Source organism: Prenolepis imparis, unplaced genomic scaffold, assembly GCF_030444845.1.
Source record: "Prenolepis imparis isolate NDT839.2.m4 unplaced genomic scaffold, iyPreImpa1.0 SCAF_9, whole genome shotgun sequence".
Taxonomy (NCBI): domain Eukaryota; kingdom Metazoa; phylum Arthropoda; class Insecta; order Hymenoptera; family Formicidae; genus Prenolepis; species Prenolepis imparis.
Genome location: NW_028141167.1, coordinates 11843005 through 11869302, shown reverse-complemented (window position 1 = coordinate 11869302; position 26298 = coordinate 11843005). Strand labels below are relative to the sequence as shown.

General features: G+C 37.0%; 1 protein-coding gene and 1 long non-coding RNA gene across 3 annotated transcripts in view; both read left to right on the top strand.

The window, feature by feature from the left end:
* Fur2 (furin-like protease 2) overlaps window positions 1-26298 on the top strand; it is a 340885-nt gene that overhangs the window by 98544 nt on the left and 216043 nt on the right. The gene's annotated exons all lie outside the window — the stretch shown is intronic.
* LOC145940280 (uncharacterized) overlaps window positions 11379-26298 on the top strand; it is a 168387-nt gene continuing 153467 nt past the window's right edge. Inside the window, exons 1-2 of the long non-coding RNA XR_014425978.1 lie at window positions 11379-11455; window positions 12119-12214. This is a non-coding gene — a long non-coding RNA (uncharacterized LOC145940280). The remainder of the gene's footprint in view (window positions 11456-12118; window positions 12215-26298) is intronic.

Sequence of the window (26298 nt, the reverse complement as noted above, 5' to 3'; positions counted from 1 at the left end):
CTCGGCGATCGACTCTTCCTTTTGCGAAAATTTCACCCGAAGCTTAATTACATAGGAATTATTTATATTTTAATTATTACGTTAAAAACACAGCATGACGATGCAAGTCGATGAATAAATCTCTTCCTTTGGTTGTCCTCAAGTTTCTTCACCAAAATGTATATTTCTACTTATCATTTTAATAATTAAGATAATAGGTATATCTTATTGTTTAATTATCTTTCTCTCCCTCGGCACAAATCTTTATTTTTTCAAATAAAATCTGAATGATGAGGCTGATCTAAATTGTTTTTCGATAAAATCACATCTCTGTCGCGGATTCGTCAAAGAATACGCTGTTGAAATTAGCAAAAATATTCGTCTCGCTTGCTAACTGCAAACATCTTCTCATAAAACTCATTCCGACGATAATGTCGGATGTGTGTGCGTGCACGCGCGCGAGTGCGATAGCTATTAACCGGATTAGTGAATCGGCGCCGCGGCGTGATTACGCGCACGCGATACAACGCGAATGCATGAACGAGCATGAACGAGCGTAACGATATAGGTGGGCCTTGCGCGTCCTAATGCGACCGACCAGAACGGGAGTGATTAACGTTGATTAACGTTGCTCGTTCTCGAGTCGCGCGCTTGTTCGTAACCGGATATCGATGAACCGCGAATTCTGACGCGTTACTACTAATGCACGTGCGGCGATGTAGGATTTAGTCAACGGCCGTGTCCTTCCGACGAGAAGGACGCTCGTTTGCTTATTCTCTTTCGTTATTTTGTATCCAATTTTTTAACTCAGATTCAATAGAAAGAAGTTTAATTAAAAGCGTCAATTTTTTTCGAAAAAAATGTACAAGAATTTTAATTACTCTCGAAATAAGCACAAATGAAAAAGCACATTTTAATGTCATTTTTATAAAAAAAATTATCTGTGTATCCTTTGGACGCGCATGCGTAGCCTAGAATATAATGGCTCACAAGTTTCTGAAAGCGAAGATATAGCGTCGTTGATTGTATATGATATTAACAAAGACCCCCGCTATCGGACAGCTGCATTTCCCGCCGAATACAATATAATCTAGTATCTAGGACGTCGAGCGATCTTATCGGCATTTTCATTATCCTTACATTTAGCGCCGCCGCCTGCGGCCTGGTATTTCCACTCGCGTTATTTCCCAAGGCGCTGCTATATTTTTACACCCCGCTCTATTTATCCCTTGTTTTTTTTTTCTCTCTTGCTTGTCTCGCGAATGTGTCCGCGAAGCGCTGCATTTCGCGATAGATATCAATACGTCGTGCAGCTACACCTGCGTTCGTGCGCGTACAGAGTCAAATGAGGAAGCTGGAGAAAGAAAAGGGGATGAAGTAACCTTGTTTCCAGTCGATGGAAAGGAGAGCACACGCATATATGAAGGGGAAGGAAACGTAGAACATGAAAATGGTATAATTCGCGCATGTCGAATCTATGGCGGATCGTAGACGCGTGTTGATTGTCTTCTCGTTCGTTGCACGCCACAATCGAGCACGCCACCGTATATGCATACACATCGCGTTTTATGCATAATTATGCGTCCGCGATTATGGGCACGTGGATAGAGAAAATGCAATTAGATTCTGAGATAAGTATCCTTGGAATCGTTAATGTGAGAAATAGGGAAATCAGAGATGGATATTAAAATGAAATAAATATAGAAAAGTTTGATGAAAGAATAATATCCACTGATATTGGAGAATATCAGTAGTTAATTATAATTAATAGTAGAAATTGTTTTGATAAACAAAATTTATGATCCAATAATAATAATAATCATGATGATAATGATGATGATGGTATTAATAATGAGATAATAAAAATATTCAAACATACACACACATGCATGATAAATTATTAGCTTTCTAATAATTTATATAATCTTTAATTTACTTCAATAGATAATTATATATAGCTCTGACAAGCCTTATATTATTGTAATTACATTATATACGTCAAGTGAAGTCATATAACGAATATATTGTATAGGTTTATTTAGTTTATATTATATATGTAATATTTTATATAATAACGTTATATATATAATATTTTATTATATATATTTTAGAATATTTTATAATAAATATTTATAATTTAGGTATCCAATATCACGGATATAATTTGTCAAAATGTCAACTTTTAAAAATCATCAAAATACTGTATTCGTTGGGCGTGCTCCACTTGGATTTTCATTTTCGCAGCCTTCAACCCTCTGCGCGAGGAGATCCGCGGTATTGGCGTATCAGTTTATGTAATGCATCTCCCTTGAATCGCGGTATACAACTTTCGAGCAGCAATATGTGCGGCGACACGGTCGAGTTCTGCATGCGAATGCATTTCGGGTGGCGCGATTTTCTCGGCGTTCCCGAGGGGTTGGAGACGAGGGATTGAAGAGGCAGGCAGGCGCGTCTTTCCGAGCGTTTCATCCGCCGCGATTGTGCGGAATTCAGCGCCGGCACCCTCGCACCTCGAGAAATTACATCTCGAGAGAGCGACGCGGCGATGGGGTGTCCTCCCTCCTCCCCCGAGCTCCATCATTCGCACGGCTGTCACTTATTGAAATTCAAGACGCCCCCTTTCGTGAAACGTATGCCGCGATTCCCGTATTGAATCACGTTGTAATTTCGAGCGAAAAATTTCGCGTTCAGACAAATTACGCCCAAGCGCGTGCGTTTGCTTCCTCTACGTAATTTCGCGTTACACCGGAATTAAGTACGTTGCAGTCGCAGAGAAATCGTCGCGCCACCCTGATGTTCGGAGATAATGGCGCTGTTATTTGATACGCGCTTAAAAGCCATTACGATTGTCTATGGTGTCTTCTTCTTTTTTTTTACATCGGAAAAAGCATTGAATATTAACTTGCGAATATCGCAATTGCTCGCGGCGATTGTATATTAATGCAGTGTTTCTTAATAATCTGCGATACCTGATATATCGGTGCGCACATATTCTAAAGAATTATTTGATATATCATTATAAAGTATGTACCACTTGATTTCAATCATTTTCTAAATATTTGTGTGTCGGACGAAACAACAAAAGCACGGTTTTAGCAAACGATAGCATCAATAGGGTAGAATTATTTATGACTGAAAATTTAGTTTGTAAAAAATCATACCTCGGTGTATAAATGTGATGCAATTTGTGCATATATTGATTTTGCAATTGCACGTTTCGTTGAAAAATGCACTGTTGTTAAGTGCAAGGGCAAATTTGCTATGTAGGGTAGGCGTTTTTGTCTGACTAACATATTAGAAACAAAATGTTCGGAATATTCGCGCTGACCGATATTTCTCGCCCCCGTCTTTTCCGCGCGAGATCGTTCCATTGACATCTCGTAGATTGAGCTTCTCTTCTTCGTAATCCTCCGACGTCAATCGATATCTCGGTCCGCGATATACGTACGATCCTGTTGTTGTTTACGCCGCAACGTATCTTAAGATTTCACGTCGCGCGCGACAAAACAAGATTTTCGGAACAATGATAGAGCGAGAGACGCGGAAGAGCGGAAGTATATTGCGGCGGCGACGGAAACGACTCTCGCCGGATGTATCAGCCAAGTTCGCTCCTTCCGAAGAAGAAATGCACGTATACGTACAGTATGCTCGAAATATATCGTATAATTCGGCGAGAGCGTAATTACATCCGGATTAACTCGATTACGTCCTACATAATGTCGCCCGACGACGAAGTCGCGACCGCGCTTTCTAATTTCCGCCGTTTTCCTCCGTGTCTCGGCGGCGCCGGCAAAGTGCCGATCTACTTTCGGGCACCCCTACCTCCGTCCTCCCTCGTGCTATCTAACGTAACGTCTCGGATATTGTTTTCGAACGGCGGATTTTTCTAGACGGCGCGGAGATATCATCTCGACGCCTTCCGTCGCCCTTTGTTATTCCCGGACGCGAATCGGAAAAACTTTTTCCGATAGGACGACGGTTACATCGCGCCTGTGGCGCGAAGCTTTTCGTGCCAACCGACAGTTCGTTAACAAACCTCCCGCACGATCAGGTGGCCGTCGTCGTCGTGCGAGATCGCTTAATGAGGTGTTACGCGTCTTCCTGCGCGTTTTCGCGTAAGCATGCACAAAGCGTCCGACACTCTCTCTCGTTTGACGGCGAAAATCGACGCCATTCATCGAAATTGGTACGTTCTGTAGATTTTGGGAAATCAATAATGCATTATTGCGCCGATAATGAACAAGGAAATTTTTTTGTTTGAAGTTGCTTGTATTTTTTGGGGGAAACGAGAGAGAATTTTTCAAATTTTTTTCTAATTTTTTTCGTGGAATCACTGTAGAATGAAATAATTGTAAATTTTTCTCTCCTCTCTCTCTCTCTCTCTCGTTTTTATATTTTTTTAACAAATGTAAATAGTCTAAATTTCCTGCGCAAGTTAAATAAATTGTATAAAATGTGAATTTTTTTGAAGCTAAATTTTGTTAAACTCACATATGGAAAAAACTATTTTGTTGATTGATGATATGTACCTACAACAAAAATGATATGCCTTTCTAGTAAAACTAAAGTTTATAATTTACGTCATGATTAATTATGCAGCGCTCTTCTTTCGTGTTTCTTAATTTTGATAAAGAAATTGTTTCGACACTATAAATCTTCAATTAATTAATAAAAAAAGGTCACTTTCTCGCATTGCTAAAATCCTATCCGAGACAAAGTATTGACATTCGCGAAGTCAGTTAATCAGATGAAAAGTTCAGGTTCATTGCTCTCGCGTATTATTCGCGTACTATTCTTGAAGGGATATTTCGCTAAAATATTCACCGGTCAGGGCCGGCGGCCAAAGCTCTTTGTTTCATTGTTATGTAGGATACCCAGTAACCGCGGAAAACGAGAGTGCAAAAACAATGAGCAGAAGTGGGTCAGGAAGCTTCTAGCCAGTTTGGTGAAAAATTTATCGGCGGCCCTCTCCCCGACTGCAATACGGCCAGTATTACATTGACTAATAAAATGCAGGGATTGCTGCTCGAGTACCTACACGCGCGCGAAGAAAAATGCATATCGTTCTCGGATCACTTTGATATTAGAACTTAGCACGGAAGCGGGTGCAGCGAAACGAGGGGCTCGGAATATTTTAGGAGGCGGTTTATCCGCGAGAAAGATATTATCGTCTTAGCGGGGTGGAAGTTATCGATGTAATATAAAGCGAGAGATAAGAGTAACATGTGGAAGAGACGAGGGGTAGAGATATGAAGAGAGAAAGGGACAAAGGGAAAAGATATGAAGCAGGGAAGGAGAAAGACTAACAAGATATCAAAAATTTAAGATTTGACATACCACGTTACTCCACGTGGAAAATCCGCCCTCCCCTCTAAACCCCCTAAAGTACCCGACCATTCTTGTCAGTGTCGAAGCCACCGTTTGTCCCGAGAGAGACTTTGACACTTTCGTGCATATCTTTCGACCCCGACCAGAGCTGTCAACTTTGCTGAAGTTGTCCATTATACTTTCTCAGGATTTAAGAAAACATTTCGGCATATTGTATCCCTTTATAATGTGACGATCCTGCGGGTATACATATTTAAGAATTTATCTCTCACATATATTCTCTATACATTTTATTTATACATATAATTATAATATGTAATTTTAATTTCATTAGTAAATTTTAATTTAGTTGATTTATATACAATGTATAATTTACACATTGTAATTTGTTTATATTTATAAGCTCTCTGCTCATAAATATGCAAACTTTTTCGATAGCGCTATAAATCTCCCGTGTTGAAGATATCGTGGAAAAATTTCGTGAAATTGCGCGCGACGTTGTCGTCGCGTTTGTTTATATAAAATATTATTAATCCTAGACTCTAATAAAGTTTGATTGTAATGAATGGCATAATAATTTACAATATATCGCAAAAAGACACAGCTATTTATCCACATATGTTCTATTACTTGTATAATAATAATGACAGCTCAACGCATAAACGAATTTAATTTAATATAATCAAAGATAATTATAAAAAATATTTACTTGATAATTATTAATTTTTGCAAATAATTTTTAATTAATATAATTCTCTCTCTTTCTCTCTCAACGAAAGATGTACGATGAAAATGTATGTTCTACGTTAGTCGATTTTATCACCTTTCTGCAATTTTTCTTACACATTGGTTCGTACATTTATGAAAGATACAAGGCTCGACTCGCGAGTGTTTCAGAGCAGAGTATATGCGACGGCTTATTAATTCCCGTTCTCCGCCCGTCTCGATAGAGATTCATACCTTCATGCTTTTCGCATTCGCGTCACGTCGCCTGCGCTCTTTTAAGCGGATGAATAAAAGAGAAGCAGAAATTGTGTCGAACAGACAGCACGCGGGGCTGTCATACGACGGAAAAAGCTTCGAATATCATGGCTATTTCCACCGACGTCCTTACGCAGGTGCATACGCACGCGCACATGCACACATATATAGGTACATATATGTACTTGTCGTCCTAGACTTTGGGAAGAAATCCAATGGCGTACGTGTTGCGACACGGTATTGGTTCCAGACGCGAATGTAAAATGCGGCCGAGAGACAAACGCGAAGACAGACGTACGGCCGGTTTATACCAGGCGAGAAAATATAATCGTGACGTTTCGCTCTCGAACGGGAGTCGTTCGTCTCTCCCGAAGGGCTGACGGAGAAGAGAAGTCGATATCCGCGACGGATGAATGTGTATCCTTTTGCATGCACGCGATATATGTATACGTCCAGGATCTCTGGTTTCAGACATTTCCGATTTGGACCCCCTTTCCTTCCGCCTGCGCTGTATAATTGATTATATAAAGCTGCTTATACGTAAGCTTATCTAAATTAAAAAAATATCAATAACACACAAGTGTGCGCGCGATATATAGATTATTGGTGTTATTTTATGAAATTTAAATTTTGTATATAATCGGAGTGTTAGAAATAATTACATATATAGATTGTTTCACCAACTCCGTTTTATGTCGTTTTTTTAAGGAATTATTAAAGATATCAAAATAAATTTATTTGAAGACTTGAAGAGTTCTTTCATATGTAAGCTAAATTTTAAATGCAATAGTGATTAAATCTGTATACATTTTAAAACATTTTATTAGCCTCTGAATATCTTTTATTGAAAGCTTTTTAATAATAATACGTATATTCCTATTTTTTATATATAATTATATCGATTAATATATTTAAAATTATATATTAAAATAATATAAGCTCTTTATCTTCTCTTGCCATACCTAATCTAAATTTTTCGAAATCTGTTCGCTATTATTATTATGGCTCTCGCGGACCTTTGGCACAAACGCGTTCTATGCATTCTAAATCGGATCTGGATACATGAAGTTAATAACAATAGGAATGGCGGTGAATAGGCACTAGAACTTGCGTTAGAAGGGGAAATATATGCATATTATACACGCGGCGAAAAGAGAGAGAATCGCGTGGACAAGGATTAGCTGCGATAATTCGGGACCGCGAATCGCGCGTTTGGCGCACACGTTCGATTTTGAATTATACGCGTGTAATGCCCTATAGCGTTATCGTTTATTTGGACTCTAATTAAAATTTAATATCCCGTGGAAATTTAATTGCACGATCAAAGCTGTACCGCGGTGCTGCATCGCGTATCGATCCCCTTGCCTCTCCTTCTCTCTCTCTCTCTCTGTTATTATAGATATATGTATATAGTCGTATCTGCGGGCTGTCAGGTTGCGATTGTCAACACGAGATTGGAACGACCGTGAAAGATTTGTTAGCGAATCCAAAAACGGTATACATACGAATGATTTGAGTTTTTTCGCGCAAACATGCGAAATTAGACTTCTATTAAGCTAATTGTATTATTGATAACGATAAATTATCAGTGAATGATTATTGAATTGAAATGTTTGCTTTTTGATCTATATAGAGATCGATCCAATTATATTTTTAAGAATAGAAATGTAATATAACCAGATATACAATTTATATACAATTATCTGTTTATTATATAACGATGAAATTATATTTTCAAAATTAGAACATTATATATACTATAAAATTATTGTAATCATTATATGTTTGTTCATTAAGTAATTATAAATTAGAGCAATTATTTACAGTCATTCATCTCTCATGATTAATTTCCAACAGCGCAGTCGCGTTTAATGTTAAATCAACAGTATCTGTAGAAATATCTGGAAATTATCTAATTATAAAAAAATTAAAGTTAAACCAGAGAAAACTCTATATTTTAATAAATTAAACTTTGCTATTAATTTTCTAAATTTGCCATATTGATACGAATTTTAAACATTATTTATGAGCAATATATATTCTGAGATTGATCAGTAAGTCAATAATACTCTTCTACCGTACATGCATTATCTTGAGAAAGTTGCTTTCTCCGGGAAGCCAATGACGGACTCGATTTAAATAGATTGTAGCAGTGCTATACTCGTTCATTTCACCAGTATTCGTAACAGTCATGTAACACGTGTCTGTGTTTAACAAATCCTTTTTTTTTTCTCGGAAAAATTTTATCTGTAATAAAATTGATATTTTATTCGTCAAACTGCCAATCATTCACGGTATTTCCATTTGTGGGATAATCGATGATACAGTTTCGACGTGATATAGTTTTTGAGAATGCAAAAGCCGACTTATTCAATAAATCGAAAAGTCAATCCTGTTTTCGACTATCAAGTGGTTTCATCGGCACATTTTCGATTTAATCGAATTCGATGTTGACAACAACTCTGCGGTAACTGTCGGCTTTTCATATCAATAAATCGTTATCATGACAACAATGTGTAAATTATCAACTGTCAGCCAATATCTTCAATATCAAAATTTCGAATCTTTCGAAGACTCTTTTATTTCAATTAATTTTAGCCGAATAGTTTTTCATATACGCTATATATATATAATTACTTTTAGTTAATATGAAAATTAATAAATTTTTGTTTTTCGATAATTTTGATAAAAGAGATGATGATGTTCATTTTTTCAAAAATCGTAACATCACCGTAGAAATTGAAGATCGTCCCCGGTTTCGCTGATGAAGATCCGGAATCGTCTACGAGATCTCGAGTGACGAATGTGTCTTTCGCCTTCCGGAAAAATTCGGTTATCACTCCGCCGAGAGTTGAGGGGGAAGGGGGAGGGAGGACAGACAATACGGGACGACAAACGTAAAAATGCGATGAGTCAGTGCTGCGGAACTCGCGACGTGTGCGTTATCTTTCGCGGCACTTTCTGCCGAGCTAAGCGTCCCTCGCGCTTTCCGCCCCTTTCCCCCCTTAGTCTCTTTCCCTCTCATAGGTAAAGTTCGTTGTCTCGGGGGCAGAATAATGGTATCCGTGAAGGAGAGCGGGCTAAGATACGATGGATCGGATGTCGCGTGGCTCTGGAAGCCGAAAGAAGAAGGATGAGTTATAGGAGCTTGAAGAGGGGAGAGAGAGGATGCGCCGGCGGGCAAGACGGGGAACTTCGTTATACGTTAGATACTTCTCTCTCTAACTCGTCTTCTAGGCGGCGGCTCGCGAAGGAAAACCGGATCCGCGAAGAATTTACGATCGAGTCACCGTAACAGAGAGACGGGAACGAGAGGCGGCTGACAGTTTCATGGAAATTGATATAGGTAACGTGCTCCTCTTGTCTTTCTCTCTCTCGCGAACTCTCCCATTCTCCTCTTACCTGTCTGACGTAACACCGTGCGCGATAACATATATAGGTGGTGAGGGAGAGATGATAAAGAGGGCACACGTACCGCGAGAGAGACTTCCTAGACACGTTTCAACTCGAGCACATTAGAGCATCGATCGGAAGGGGAGAAACTTTGTGCTCGACTCGGATTTCAATGAGAATTTTGATTACTTGTATGAAATTAATTCTGTCAGACAGCGGGGCGAGAGAAGAGGTATCGTTGACTGAAATGTCGAGATATTGTACTGCATCTGACTGAAAATGAACCTGATACGATCGCAATTGCGACTATGGTACTTTGGAAAAAAACAAAACACTTAATCATTTAAGAAAGAGCTTCATTTTTGGAGGAAAAATACGAGTTTTTATCTCGTTTTATCTTGTAAAATACCCACAACTTTTGAAAGGCAGCTGCGTTAACTTGTAATGAGGTTTTAATCGCTTCTGAGTATTTTGTGAGATAAAATAAAAATTTCTCTTTTTATCTATTTTTTCAAGTTTCTTATCTTCAGCATTTTGAAAACACCGAAAATACGTCTGGTCCATATTTTGAGCGCGCGAAATGATTTTAAATTTCGAAACACAAAGTTTTAAAATACCTTAAACGTTTTGTGCAAAACTAAAAGGCTGATTGTTTGACGATGGATATTTTAACAACTGTAAAACTAATATACCATGAGGGATGCACATTAATTGGCAAGATTCGATATTTGCCATATATTAACTTGTTACACAATTTTCCATGCAAACATTCGGGAAACACGAGTAACTCGACGCTTTGAGTATGTGTGTGTACGGGTTTGAACATAATCGAGATTATTTGCAGTTGTGAGGTTGCGATTTGGAATTTCAAACCTCCGGAGATGTGCTTTAGCCATGTGTATTTTTGGCATGGGAACTGTTGATTTCGCAACACACATACACGAACATTAAGCTTACTTTAGCAGCTTATCGCTAACGCACGATCCGTGATCAAGCGTGACATTCGAAAATCTGCCATCGGAAATAGACATTCGTTATGGACTTTGCGGAATATGGACCGCGAATTAATTCGGAATGTCCGATTACTGTCAATTTGCCGCTTTATGTTGCATACGCGCAATTTGCAGACGAAAATTGGTCCCCGAAATATTATATATACGCGGACATTATTCGCGCGCATTGCCGCGATTGTGCAGTTGCGAAGGCAATATATGTAATATGTACTTTTTAATGCGAATTTACCGCGATAAACATCTTTATTCAACTACAAAATCCCAGGCATTATGGATTTTTCAGTACGCTTTCAGCAAATCAACCTCGAATATTCGATTACTCTAAATATTGCCATTATCGCGAGCAATTGAGCAAATAGAATTCATCCCGTGTAAAGTAACAATGATTATTTAGATCGTACAATTTGCGGTTATTTTTAGCGTTAAATTAATAGTCGCAACACACAAAGACAACATTAATATACGTTCAAATACATTTTACACGTCAATTCAAATCCGAAAGCCGGAGCGATGCACAGATTCCAGATTCTATTGTTGATTGTGCAGTATGCCACGGATTAATTCGGAATTGAGATAATAGCGATGCAATTAGTTAGCGAGGCCTTATCATGCGATATCGGTCGGGATATATCATATCGGATACCTACGTGCGCGCGAGTTTAAACGACGAGGCGTTTCCTCGGCGACCCAGAAAATTCTCCGACATCGTATCGATTGGAGATTACACGATGTCGGGGGCGCACATACATAATTCGATTATCGTACGTTTATCTTTTTATTCTAAGGGATTTCATTTGTGTCAACAAAACCGCGCGCGAAACTCTGCCAACAGGAATTTGTTCGCGAACCGATATATTTTGTCTGGAAAAAATTCAGCGTTTTATAAGGCGTAATTATACGCTGACTGTCAATGTAATTATACTATATTAATGAAGCGGCGCGTGCGTGTCAATATTGCAATTGTATTAATTTGCCGATTCGATCGTGCGACGCATTCGGGATACGTATATGTAATCGGAAATACGCTTTTTGCGGCGCATATTGCGTTTATGCGCCGGTAATTCTCCCAGTTAAACTCGCGAGCTGATCAGTTTTTCGCGGTTTCGCAGAAATGCTGGTTCGAATGTTTTCGAAAAGCGCGACGTGACGAGTAGTATTTATTATGGAAAAATCGACGAGAGAGATATGCCAATTTTCAATTTCGCGAGTGTGTTGCGTATATAATTAAAAATTATTCTCTTGTAATTTCTGTATCGCTCTGTATATCGTTGCCTGATTTACACACCTTATTAATTATTTATTTCTTCCGTGTTATTTGTCTCTCACGAATAAAATATGTCGCCGAGAGCACACTTTTTAAAGATATTTTTTATAAACTCACAATACGGAAATCTAATGAAAAAATTTTCTTTCTAATTTTTCAGGTAAGACATGCACTTAACGGCGCATTAAAGCGGATCAGCGGACCGTTAGCGGGTATCGCATGCGGGTTTTCACTTTCTACGTGGACGTTTTTACCGGTATGTATGTATGTATGAATGTATGTATGCGAATGGCATACGCACTCGGAGAAAGTGCGCGCCTTCGAGCACATCGGTATGTTTAAGCGAACTCGCGCATCGCGGTTTTACGGTGCAACGCACGCGCCTAGATAACGGGCGAACCGACGATAAGGATTGCGCGTTAATCGCTCCGATTAATCTCGCTGCTAACGATTCGCCAAGTCCGACGGACTTGGCGCCGGGCCCGGGGTTTCTTCTTTTCCGCGTGTCGATCTGGGAAGGCACGAACGAGCACGGATAAGGAACGAGCCGGTTTACATCGCGATTCACTTTCGGATTCGCTTGCGCAGCTGTTCCCGGATATGGCAAAGAAATTGTATGTATACGCAACGGTGAATGACCCGTTGATGAATATTATTAGGTGTCTCGACTCGTTTACTGAATGAAGATGTTATTTCATATAGGTATCTCTAGATATTTCTGGTTCTATAAGTATTAAAATTCAGGTCTTTTATATGCAACATTAAATGCACTAGTATTATTTATTACATATGAGTAACGAAAAAAATGTGTAAAAAAATTCACAGATATAATTATAATTAAATATATATATATATATATATATATATATATATATACATATATAAATTGTATTGCGAGGGTCTTGATTGTTTTACGTCGATCTGATCGCGTCCTTTTTAGTTCAATCTCTCGGAGGAAGATATCTTAGAGTGTCAAACAATTATTGATTAACATCCGGTTATAATTAAATTTTCGCGCGAAGGATAGCAGTCGTAGCGATGCATGGCATGCTCTCGTCATGGTCGACGTTACACCTGCGCATCACATTCTGGGATCTCCCAGAGAATTAATGACTCCTCGCGTACGCGGGGTCGCTCGTTAATTTTCCTCAAACGTAAGGCAACAAAGTGGCACTGATAGCGCGTCGTAATTAAGAGAGTCACCGCGGCTACTTACCGCGTGTCGTTTTTATGGATATTTTTTTTTTTCTTTTTTTCCCCCTCGCGGGTTTATGCGCGGAAGAGAGGAATTTTTTATTATTCGCGCTATGCGCGCTAATTCGCCCAGGCTCACGTCGCGTTAAATGCCGACAGGATAACGTAAACGTTTTCATTTATGCGCAATGTAGAACATGGAGGAAGACGTCCTGTTTTCAAATGCCGAGAAATTGCTCTAATATTATCTTCCACCAAAGTAAAGGTTTTAAAACTGCTCTTTTACGGGTCTCTTAATAATAACATATTATTAAAAATAAGCAACACAAGATTTAATCTGATATTTAGATAATAATTTCTGTTTCTCGTTATCAAATCTTGTAAGAAATGTAAAGAAATTTTTTTTTTTTTTTTAGAGAGGTTGACATACATTTATCGTAAATTTTATTCAGGAAAAATTTTAAAAAAATATTATTTTGATGTAAAAGAAATTATCTTTTTGGAGGGAGTTTGGCATACGGTTATCTCAGATTTTAAGGAAAAAACATTTTTTCATATTATTTGATATCTATTTAAATTTAGTAAATAGAAATTATATATAGGCACGACATTATTCATGTATTTATCGTTATCGTTTGCCTCCCGGATTAACTCCTCGAGAAGCGCATGTAGCATCGTGTCTATTTCGAGACTCTTAAAAGTCTTTGAAGCAACAAGATGTCGCTTATTGATTCTCGATGTGACTTATTTATAAAATTCTCCGATTATTTTTTGAGAGTTCTAATAATAAATAAGACGTACACGTAGTATTTTGCGAAATTTCCAGCACGAATCGTTTCGAAATCAATTTCTCGGAACATTTTGACGATTCTAGTGACTGTAATTTCCAGTTTGTTTCTCTCTGGTCGAAATTGTCGACCCAATAATCAATAATAAGCAGGGATACATTATTTATACACTGCACTGAAAAAAAAAATTTGTTAACTTGACTAAACCTTTCAACTAAATTATTATTTTGTTAATTGAACATATATTAGTACTTGAGTCAAATATACGTTTTGTTAAATTTAATATGTTATATTTAATTTAAATATTTCTATATGTACAATTAACAAAATAATATTTAGTTGAAAGGTTTAGTCAAGTTAACAAATTTTTTTTTTCAGTGTGCAAAAACATGTTACTCGATATTAATATTTAACTCTTTATTACATGACTTATTTATTTCAATGCAATTTTTAGTCGAGAATAAATGATATTGTTCATAAATATTTGACGTTTAAAACGTTAGATTCTGTTATAATGCAATTATTATTTTACTTGTTATTAATACAAGTAATTTATTATTTTATTTTCTGATATTGTTTTTTTTTATTTTAAATTGATCAATGTATTGTAATTTATTTTATCAAATTTTTGTTAATAATATGCGATTTATTTTATTTGTTGCCTGAAATCAACATGATGCATTAGAAGTTTGATATGGAGATTTGTTTTTACCTTCGAGGAAATCGATCTAGTCGCGCGTCGCGTTGCCTGAAAACGAAAGAGTGCGGCTCTCATATTTTCATTTATACGACGCTTTCTTTGCCAGCCTGCTTTTCTCAATGTGTTGGAAAGTAGCCGATGAAAAGGAAGTTTATGTATATTGTGCTAAAAAAAATCGAGACGTTGCGGCGGTTCCGTTGGCACTATAAATTATATGACATTTTCTTATCAAGTAGAGCGCATTAATTTCTGTTAAAAGGGCATTGTGTAATGCATATAATTATAAGAATTTTCACTGAATTTTTCTGTATCTAGATCTCTCTATACAAGATACGTATCTTGAGAGAACGAGAAATAACGAGATTTCTCATTCAGGAGAGAAAGATATTTGGAGCAAATCCTTTCCCGACTAATTTAATTAATGTTACACTGTTAAACTTTAAATTGACCATGAAATATACAGTTGTGAAAAAAAAGATACTTCTATTTCACGGTTGCGAGCGAGATTGAGATCGATAATTTTAATTAATCATCTCTTTATTATACTTGTGATGAAATATATCGGTTTCCTCGAACTGAAGGGACGAACATTCTTGAATAAAAATCCGATGTGACGTGTTCAGACTCAATTGAACGAATTACCCGAAAATGTCGATAAATTTTTTTCCGAAATACGATCTATAACAGAAATCTTGTGGAATTAATTGCAGGCATTCGTCATTTTATCAATAGTTTCGCGTATTCAGATATGACAGACTACGATGTGTAGTTATCGATCAGCAGATAGTTATTGACTTTTTAGAAGCTTAGATTTTTACGCGCGTTTTATTTTTCATATTTTTTTTATATAATTACATATTCCATATTTTTTAAAAATCTTTTCCATATGAGTCAAATTCAATCTGTTTTTTAATAGAGATATACTTTAAATGGAATTTTTGATTAAAATAAGTTAATAACAGGTTATATATTTTTTTACACACGTCAAGATAAATATACATATGTCAAAATTGATTACAGCATTTTCGTTGAAAACGGTGTAAACAAAAATTTTTTGAAAATACTACAACTGAGACAGTGAAATAGAAATAAACAAGTACAATGCAAGTGATTTAATCAATTTTTTTCAATAATTTGAGAACACTAATCATGTTGATTAATTTTATCGAAGTCTTAAGAAAGTAGAATAAACTATTGCATCGAAAGAAGTATTCCATTAAGAGAATATTGTGTTATAGCATAATTTTGTTCCTTTGATCGATCGAATGTGTTTCGAGATCGCATCACCGATCGCTCACTATATCGACACGATCTTCTCGATTGACTCTGGGCAAACGGCCGAAAGATAAACGACTCGAAAAAATAGGAGTGAACTGATACAGGGCGAGAGGGCTTTCAATTCGTTTTTAAATTGCTGCAGAGCGTTGCTCATTTTAACCTTGCACGCTTCATCACTCCTTTCGCGTAAATCCGTTGCAATCTTTTGCGCGAATCTTCATCGACTATTTAACCCCTTATAATGATAGATAAGAAAAGAAGTGTGTTAAAATTATACTACTCTTTAATTCATACCATTTAATTATAATATAAATTAATTTTGTGATGGTTTTAATAATCTGTAAAATTTGCTTTAAATAATGGAAATATAGTTTACAATTATTAATTTGTTTAATTTAATTATATACTATTGGGTGTAGCGATTGATTACTATTACAATACAGTTTGGATACATGATTGATATTTGTTCGCGCAAGCTATTTTAATAATTTATTGCATTTATATGCAATATCGATATTGATATCGATAACTGCTTATTTTTATACAATTTATTTTAATAAGGGCGGACCCTTTTTCAAAATACACGCGCACATCATCTACATAGACAAACTTACACGGTATATTCTCTTCAATCGATTCCGCTTATCTATTCCCTTTGATCAATTGTACCTCAATCGGGTATTGTGAATCTGTAATTTTAACCGAACCGCTTTTCATCAAACTCAATATGGAAAGAGAGAGAGAGAGGAGAGGGAGAAGAGCTTTTACCTAGAAATCTATTCGATTGGAATCAGATGCAATTTTTCATCGAACGCACGGGCGGATTGCGAAAAAATCTGAATTATATTTTTTTTTGCTCGCCAAAAGGGCCCATCCTTTTCATTTGCCGAAATCGTAGGGCGAAGCTCGCGAGGGGGGTGGGAGGGAGGGAGGATAGGGAAGAAAGTATACGGAAGTTTGCGGAAGTTTGCGGGAGTTCGGCGGAAGTGCATAAACGCACCCCCGAGAGTCAGGAAGTACACGCCGTTACTTTCACGTGGATCGAGTTACGAGGATCGTCGCTCCGGTATAGGAGCGTTCGGAAATTTCGGTCGCGCGAGCATCGGGGCTCATCCCGGGATTCCTTCGCGTCCGGAATGCAGACGAGCCAGTGAACGAAGCGAGCGAGCGAGCTACGAAATCGGTGGTTCGCGCCGTAAGAATTTTAATCTCGACATTTTTAGGAGAGACGAAACCTCTCTCGCGCGCATTCGACACGAACCCAAGTATATTCTTTGCGAGCCGAGCTCTTTTGTACACGTGTTTTATAATACTGCCTATTATATATATATATATCTCTCTCTACGTACCAAGGAATATAATATCGCGAGCCTGGATCTGAAAGAGCGGAATGTAAAATTTTTGAAACGAATATATTGTAGCATATTGATTGAGCAAATAAAATGTTTTAGCTATATTAATAGAACAAAGATATAATATATCTCTTTCTATCTCGCATATATTCTGTTGGTCGAATAAATTTGCCTACAAATGTAAAGGTACATGTCTTCTAAACTTGGAGAAAAGAGATGCCGGAGTAAACTTATACAGCTAATTATCGAATTTTATTGTAAATATACATATATAGTTTTTAATGCCGGTAATATGTTCCCTTAAATTCGAATCTCGTGCGTTTCGCGAGCGAGAAATCTCGTGGATTTTTCTCCGCGAAACGGCAATTATACGGCACCACGCACTTCCGTAAGCTTCCGTAATCCGAACGAGTTTTCTCGTAAAACGCGGAACATCGCATGCGGAAGAGAGTTTCGCCAAAGAGATTTTTTGTCCCTGTATATACCTTGTACGGCGGTAAAACTGCCATTTATTCGCGCCAGAATTGGATAACTATAATCGCTCATTGCGATAAATATCGACAAGCATATATATTTAATATTCATTTTATATATTTTCCCCGATAATTACAAAAAAATTACATCTCGCGTCGATTACTTTATTTTTGTATATCCGTACGATATTCCTCATTTGTATGACAATTTCAAACCTTCATAAATCTGACAGTAAGAGACATCGAGAGAGAGAGAGAGAGATATTATAGAAAGATATTCAATATAACATATGTTGAGATATTTTATTTTATTTGTGTTATACGAGAATATTTTTGAAACATAAATAAATTTTATTAATTTCGACTTAGATTCGTAAAAAAAAAATTTGTTTTTAAGTATGCTTGGGAAAGAATGGAAAGTATTTTTGTTTCGGCAACGTAATATGTATGAGCGAATCCTCTTTTCGTTTACTCTTATTTATTCCCTTATCCTTTTAAATGAAAGGTTTTTTCTGTGGCCTCTTCCGGTATTCTCCTTTTGAGAATATGCGGTCTCGGTACGTGAGGCGAAACACTATACGCTATTGACAAAGGACCATGAATCTTGCATGTACTCTGTCAATAGCACTCTAGTTTAGTCCCAGCTGAATCCGCGAATAACCGTTGACCGCTCGGTTACAAAGCTATAGAAGAGGAAAAAGGGACGGGAGGGGCGGGACCGCAAGCTCCTCTCTAATTAGCACGTTGCAATTCGTTAATGAGGCGAGTTAATGTATTGTTCGAACGGAGCGCGTGTTTCTCTCGCGTAAACGCCAGTCGCAATACTCGACATCGTCTCGTTCAATTTTCCGCCACGCTCTTCGTCTTCCTCCTTCTCTCTTCGTGTCCGTCGTGCGAGGTAAAAGGGAGGTAGTGAATTTACGACGGTAAACTCGCGCGCTCGCGCGAACGTCGGGGCGAAATAAGGCTGGGATTTAATTGAAATTTACTAATGGCGTCGAGAGACGGATGTGGATCTTATCGCAATCAACATGTAATGGCGTAGCTACAGTTTTTCAATCTCGAGCGAAATTTACTCAAGCTTTTTCTTTTTCGTTCTCTTCCTTGTCTTGTGATTTTTAAAATTTATTAAATCAAGTATCGACTTATTTTGCGCGCGATATATTTTTATACTACGATTCATTATGTTTCAAGTAACATATTGAACAATATTCAAGTTACAAATTTTTTGGAAATAACTTTTTCAATGTCAAAAAATAAACAGGTTGATTTGCAAAATCAGTTCTAATATATTAAATTTATATCGCAAAGTAAAATTCTGATGTACAAATATAGTTCTTAGCGTCTCTATTTTTTTTCTCTTTTTAGAAAAAAAAAGTTTATTGAACTTCCACCTTTTACTTATTTTTATCCTACAATGTTCCCTTGTCGGACTATCGAACAATCTTTTCGCGAAATTTCTGCTTTTGGCATTCGCTGGATTTAGACGATGTTTGCAGAACAGTAAATGGAAAAGATTGACGTAAATGAGAACAGGAAGATGGCACTTAAAGATTTATTAGTAAATCAGATACAAAATAGGTTAATAAGAGCCAGGAGCAGAAATTAGACGCAACAAATTTGCTTTAAAATCTTCTTTATTTAATTTGAATGTTTCGGTCCTTCTTTTTAATTATCTTCAACAAATCGATTAACAAAAAAAGTCATGCGTCCTGATCCACATCCCCTTTTACATCCTTAGTAAGTTCTCTATCAATTCCAGCCATTAATTAAATTAAGAAATGACGAAAATAGTCCGAAAATTCTAATATTACAATAATCGTAAAAGTTAGAGGAAAAATTTTTTTATGGAAAAACGAATAAAAGATAAATAAAGAGGAGATTGACCAAAAGATCGCATCATAATCTTTACATGTTTTATTTTATTTATGTATTTATTTATTATATAGATTCATTTCCTTTTCATTCTCGTTTTTCTGATATCTATCTGTTAATACGGATCACTCTTCTTGTATATCTATATACCTATTACGGCTAATCTAATATTATTTTTTACCTGAATGAAATCTGAATTTAATTATCGAACTAATGATTAATTAAGCTATCTTAATCTTTCGTTTAAATTATATTCGCGAAAACCTATAGACATAAAATGATCCGTCACGTTATATATAAATATATTATATATGTATAACTCACCGAAAGCAGTGTTTTTATCTGAAAACATTTATAATGCAAACCAGGTGTACATTACAAATTCAACGTAGCAAATGTAAAATTATAGCGGTTTAAACGACGAAATTTCCGAAATACATAGGTACGCGAGTTGCCGAACGAGTGGTCCACCACTTCGCGCAAAACAAATTACGTTTGCATATTATTAAGCCCCCGTTGCGTATTTAATGAATTGAGAAAATTAATGTAGCAAATAATGTCGAATGTTATTTAATTAACGTTATTAATAAAGTTCGTGAATATTCGGGATACAGCGTGGGCTTAATAAAGCAAAATAATTTCCAACTTGGGGGATTCCGCGACTGACGGGGTTTCCTCGGACTTCGGGGCGAAGCCGAAGGGAGGGCGCGAATTAATAGGATTAATATCGAAATGACACGAACGGGAATATCGTACGCTCGCCGAAAATAAACGAGAGAGCCTGTTACGAGCTGGTGTTACAGGGATAACGAGAGTAAGGGCCGATACGGTACGACGATTTTACTGTATATAAGAGAGGAACGTTAACGACGTACATCGGGAGGACGGATGGAGGGAAATCATGCATGGAGCGTGTTCCGGAAACGAGAAAGTGTGTGCGTGCGCGTGTCCGTGTGTCTATACATGTATGCGTTGATGTAGGCGTAATGAGCTCGAGCGAAATCCGCAATCCTCGTCCGGATTCCGCCGTGTTTGCCATATACTGTCGGCGACGATCCGTAGAAAGAGAGGTCTCGACGGGGATGAGGGTACAGAAAGTGGAATGAGGAGGGCTGGGGGAGGGAAATGGGTTCGATCCTCCGGGGTCGTAAATCATCGAATGCCGAGTTAGCTCGAAAAGTACTCGTCCACGCTCGTTTTATCCAGGGGATGCAACATCGAAACGGCAAGGGCGGTTATATCATACCGCGCCTCTTTTTTTTCTCTCTCTCTCTCTCTCTCTCTCTCTTTCGTTCCCTCTTGCCGCTGATATTTTATTAACTTTCGACCAAGAGATACATAGGGGATCGGTCGTAAAACGATTCGCACCGGGAGCGGTGCGATTCGCCGAAAAAAAATTCAATAAATCGGTATTCGGTTCATAAAACGAGCGCTATAAGAAATCTGTCGATTTCAGAATATTCAGACTTTTTTTTCATAATATATGCATTCCATCTATCTATGTCTAAATAATCGATTTCGAAATATTGATGGCTAATCTGTTTCGATAAATAATAATATTTTTGCGACATTATTGGTAGAGAGTTTTTAAGTATGTATTAAAATTTAAATGTCAGAAAGTTAAAAAAATATACAAAGTTGTGTGTATAAATTGCAAGAGTAATTTTTAAATGATGTAATAATTAATAAATCTCTAGGGATTTGAAGATTGATGATCGAATTATAGTTAAGAATTGAATGCAATTTAATTAAGAATTAGAATCGATACCATTTTCATTACATGTTAGAGAGTAAAATTATAACCATTTTTTTATATAAAAAATTATGTAAGATTTTTTTTATATATTAATATTATTTTTACAGTTTCTTATTACTTGTTCATACTTTTTATCGTGTTCTTCGTCGTAAAACTTGTCGAACACATTTTTACGAGGGATGATTGAATCTACATTCACGCGGACAATTTTAGTGAATGCATTAAACGAACATAGACGCGCATATGTTGCAAGACGATCGTTTTTACGATCGTGCATCTAGACTGACGCATTCGTGTATCAACAAATGCACTTTGTGCAAAGTGTCCGGCGATTCTCCTTGTCCTTTTGCGCTTCTTTTTCTTTGTCGTATCGTAACACAGAAGAACAGCGAAATGTAGTATGCGAGGGCTTGAAATTTATATATGCGTACTGAGTGTCCTGGGAATCAGGAACAATGCCGATTTAACCCATACTATATCAAAAATCGTCATACACCTTTGGATATATCTTATTTAATTTCAAAGAAAATTAAAATATTCCAAAATTAAAAAAAAAATAATTAATCTCCTCAACTTTCAGCTACAAAGATCATTCGACTGAAGGCTATTATTCAGTTTTAGAACTTTCCGCGTTAGACATCTCGGTGAATGAGGTCGAAATTAAAATCCAGTTTGACTTAAATCTATTTAGCATTAATTGCAGGATAAGGTTTTATTACATAGTAATCGCTTTAAGCTGAAACTCCGCGCCGTATAGTAACTCTTCGATCGGTCGTAAAAGTTCGTAATCATCATGCTTCTCTCTGCCGGTGTCTTATTAAAATATACGATTGGCAGTATCGGGAGACACCCCGTATACGTGGGAAAATTTATCGGGCCGACGCCCGTATGTACGTATTGTTGTATCTGGATAGCGCGCGGATGCTGCGCTCCCGAAGTTTGACCGATGGCCGAGCGCGTCCCGACATATTCGCGGCGGGACACGTACGAATCGTCTCGTTTCGCGATTTATGCGATCATCGGCCGTCGTTTCGCGTCAAGATGCAGAGAGAACGCGCTTTTCGCGCTAATGCACGAACGCTGTCACGCTGTTCGATTTTGTTTCGCGTTTCGCGTGCAGTTAGTTGAGGAATTTTTGGCTGACACCGACGTCGATGATCCGTTTCGAGATGTGTCGAATTGAGAATTGACTGGTTTTTTTTTGTTTTTTTGTACAAAGCATCGATATTATTATTCGTTAGTATATCGATAGTTGATGTCGTTAGTTAATTATTATTTAATTAATAAAATGATTAATTGGTGACGTATTTGAATGAATTAGAAAAAATAAAACTTGTTTATTTTTTCTAAATCATTTATTGTATTTTAGTTGACGTATAAATTGAACGGAACATAATGAATTTTTTTTTTAAACAATTCTATATACAATTTTCCGATAATTGGAAGGTCGATTTTAAATATGATATCATTTTGTGATTAATCGTGTTAAAATATTAAAAAAGACAGCTTTGAAGTTTCGAAATAACCGATACGTTAATTTGTTATTTTTTAATTAGTATTTTAAAGAATTTTTTTATCGTTTGATCATTTGATTCACAAAAGAGCATGTTTACGTAAAATATGCACGATGCACTATGTTGACGAAATGAAAAAATAGCTATGTTTCGCATTAAATATGCTGTGGAAACCTTTTGTTTTTCGTTGCGAATGATTAATAAAGCCTAGTGTTATATGTATAGTGACGTATAAATCACAACCATACAGTTCGAATTTATTTAATTAAACATACACGCCCGGGCATATTATACATATAGAAACGCATTGATTCGAAATTGGAATCTATAATATCGATGTTTTATTTAATGTGATTGTCAGGAATTGCAGCACGTATTTAATATGACAAATTCCATATAGCGACACTTATGCATACAAGCACACCCACGCAGTAACACGCATGTAATTTTGAAGGCCTATAACTCCTACATTACATTCTATATTACAGAAATCATGATATTAATGATTCATTACGTAGCGTAATGCGCATGTTCATTAGATGCATTAATGCGCGCATTATCGATTCTCTTACATTAGTGATGAGTAATATGCGTAAAAACTTGAAGATTAGAATCATAATTCATGTTACACGATTAAAACAATCAATTACGTTATATTATATTAATTGAATTATATATTATATGATGTTTTATGTTTATAAAAATTTTTTTAAGTTATACGCTATAAAGAGAAAAACATTATTTTAATTTTAATGAAATAACATTTGTCTTTTTCTACAGGTTTAGCGTCATAATTATTTATAGAATGTGTGTGTAGGTGTATCTTTCGATAAAGCTTTGTTTTTTTTTTATAAATAATATGTTTTATATAGCAATATAACGATTATCTACGTCCTAGTTTAGTTATATTCAAGTCAAAACCAATTTTTTTTCTCCATTATTTAAAAGAAACTAGATACTAAAAACTAGAAACTAGATACTATAGTCTAGTTAAAAATGGTGAACGATTTCCGATAACGCTGACGTTACTCAATAGTCTGTATAAATACGCCGTCATTGCTTTACTAGGGCACTTCGCGCGAATTTTGGTCAAAAATCTGACTCGACCGGAATTTTCATGTTCACAGACGCTTTTTTCGGGGGCTGCGCTAATATTCCTCTCTCCCTCCCCCTTCTATATTTGCGTACACTTGATTGTACCAAATATTTGATGGCGCGAGCCATCAAGCGCGTCACAAAGTGATTTCTTTCATCGATGTGTGCGTATATACATATATACGCATATTTGCGATCGGCTGCGTTTCGTCGCGTCCGGGAAAGAAAAAACGTGGATGCCAATCTAATATTCACATTTCAATGCTACGGAACTCGCAACGACGACGAAACCCCGACTGGTAACCAATTATAGCGATAACGCTTTACTATTGTCGATTTTGTAACTTTTGCGTAAACCGCTACAGAGTCGAATATATCTCATAGGAAATAAAATCGTAGCATAGACACATACACCATACACACACATACATTGACATATACAACATGTGACATGCGGCGCAGAGTCAATACGCGACGCGGGCGGGTGATGTTTTTTTCGGAATTACTAAACGGCGATATGCGTTCGCTGGCTTTTCGGACGAGCTCGACATAGATCGTATTTTTTTCAACTATAAATTACGGCGCATTTTGCGCATGGCGAAATATCCGGCCAGTGTGTGTCTCGCTGTGTTGCGAGGTATTTTTTAAATTAAATTTTTCGCTCGGTTTACTTTGCGATCGCCACGTAGCTTCGACGCGTGGCGGTTGAAAATGCACTGTCACAACGCGCTATCGCACTTGTACGATCTAAAAAAAAATATATATATATGTATATATATAGAAGGAAAAATACAAAAAAAGTGCGCTCTAGCTGGCTGAATTCCGCTAAACTACACAGGTGCGATTACTCATTATGGCAGGAATCATATTAACGTTTCTCCGAGCGGAAAATCGTATCCTGTTGCGGATGGTTAATCTAAGATATAATTTATGGCTAATTATGGATAATTTATCTTTCAATAATTTCGCAGTAATTTTCTTATTATATAAAATTGACGAGTTTTATGCGAGAAAGATCGTACACATACTTGATAATTATATACTTGAAGTTTTATTTATTTTATCTCGCTTTATTTTCACAATATTTTATTCAGATTATATATGTTGACATTTGTGCTTCGTAACATTTTTTCCCCCCCAAAAAATGTAGGTTTTTAAAACTGTTTCTCTCTCGAAATATTATGCATTGTAAGCTTCTCCATTTAAACTTACAATCCTACATTCGCGCTTTTATCGCCCTGTCCGCTCGATTTATACCATGAAAAACGCATTTTCGCGCGAGAGAGAGAAAAGTCCGACGGTCGAGTCTCAACATTTTATCTTCCTTCGCGGAGAACACCAAGTTCGATCGAGCCTTAGCCGACGATTACGCGATATCAACGTTACGATCGGAACCATCTCGCGTAGCGGCACGTCGACTGACGGAATGTGGAAGAATCGACGTGTCCATCACTTCTCTCTTTCTCTCTCTCCTCCGAGTAGAAATCCGTGCGTCTTGGGACGTTAAGGAAAGTTACGGCACGACTCGATCCGTCGACAGTTTAACCGAGAAATTTTCGTTCGCGCGAATCGACATATCGGGTACTCTTACGAGATTGTCGCGAAATTGTAGAGAGAAAAAGTTGTTCGCGCAGGCGAACGATCTATTTTTTTTTGCACTCGTTTACTTCATTATTTCGTTAACAAAGTGCTAATTTTTTTGTTTACCCTTTTAATTACAAAATTAAATATTTTCAATTTATATACGCGCGATTGTAAAAAAATTAATGCAAAAATAATATGTTGAAGCATCATCATTTTGGAAAATGATTTGAAATCTTAAACTGCGCTCTCAAATTCAATGAATGAAGCAACAGATTATTCCCTTCGGTCTGAGGATTTGCATAATATGTACAATTTATGTATTGCGAGGATCTTTGACGTACTCGTTGTTGCTATAATACGTATGTTAATAAGTAAGATAATAAACTCTCGCGCTCGCGTTCCCCATATTCGGGTAATTTCACCGGGATATTTTCGCAAACCGGATCACGGATCGGGAATGGTTATCCGTCGCGATGCGGAAGGTTTTATTACGCATTCATAGTCTGGTAACGCGCGCAGCGATAACCTCGTTACGAATTTCGCAAGATAATCCGAGCTCGGCTCTAATTGAACGATGCACTCGCCATTATCGAGCGACCCGCTGGAAGTAGTTTGATCGGGTGCTTCTAAATTTTGGTACTTGTTGACGTATGATGACGGGGACGTAATTGAGCGAGCTGACCGATCAAATGGAATAATGCGATGACGCGTAAATAAATTAATCTTCCGGA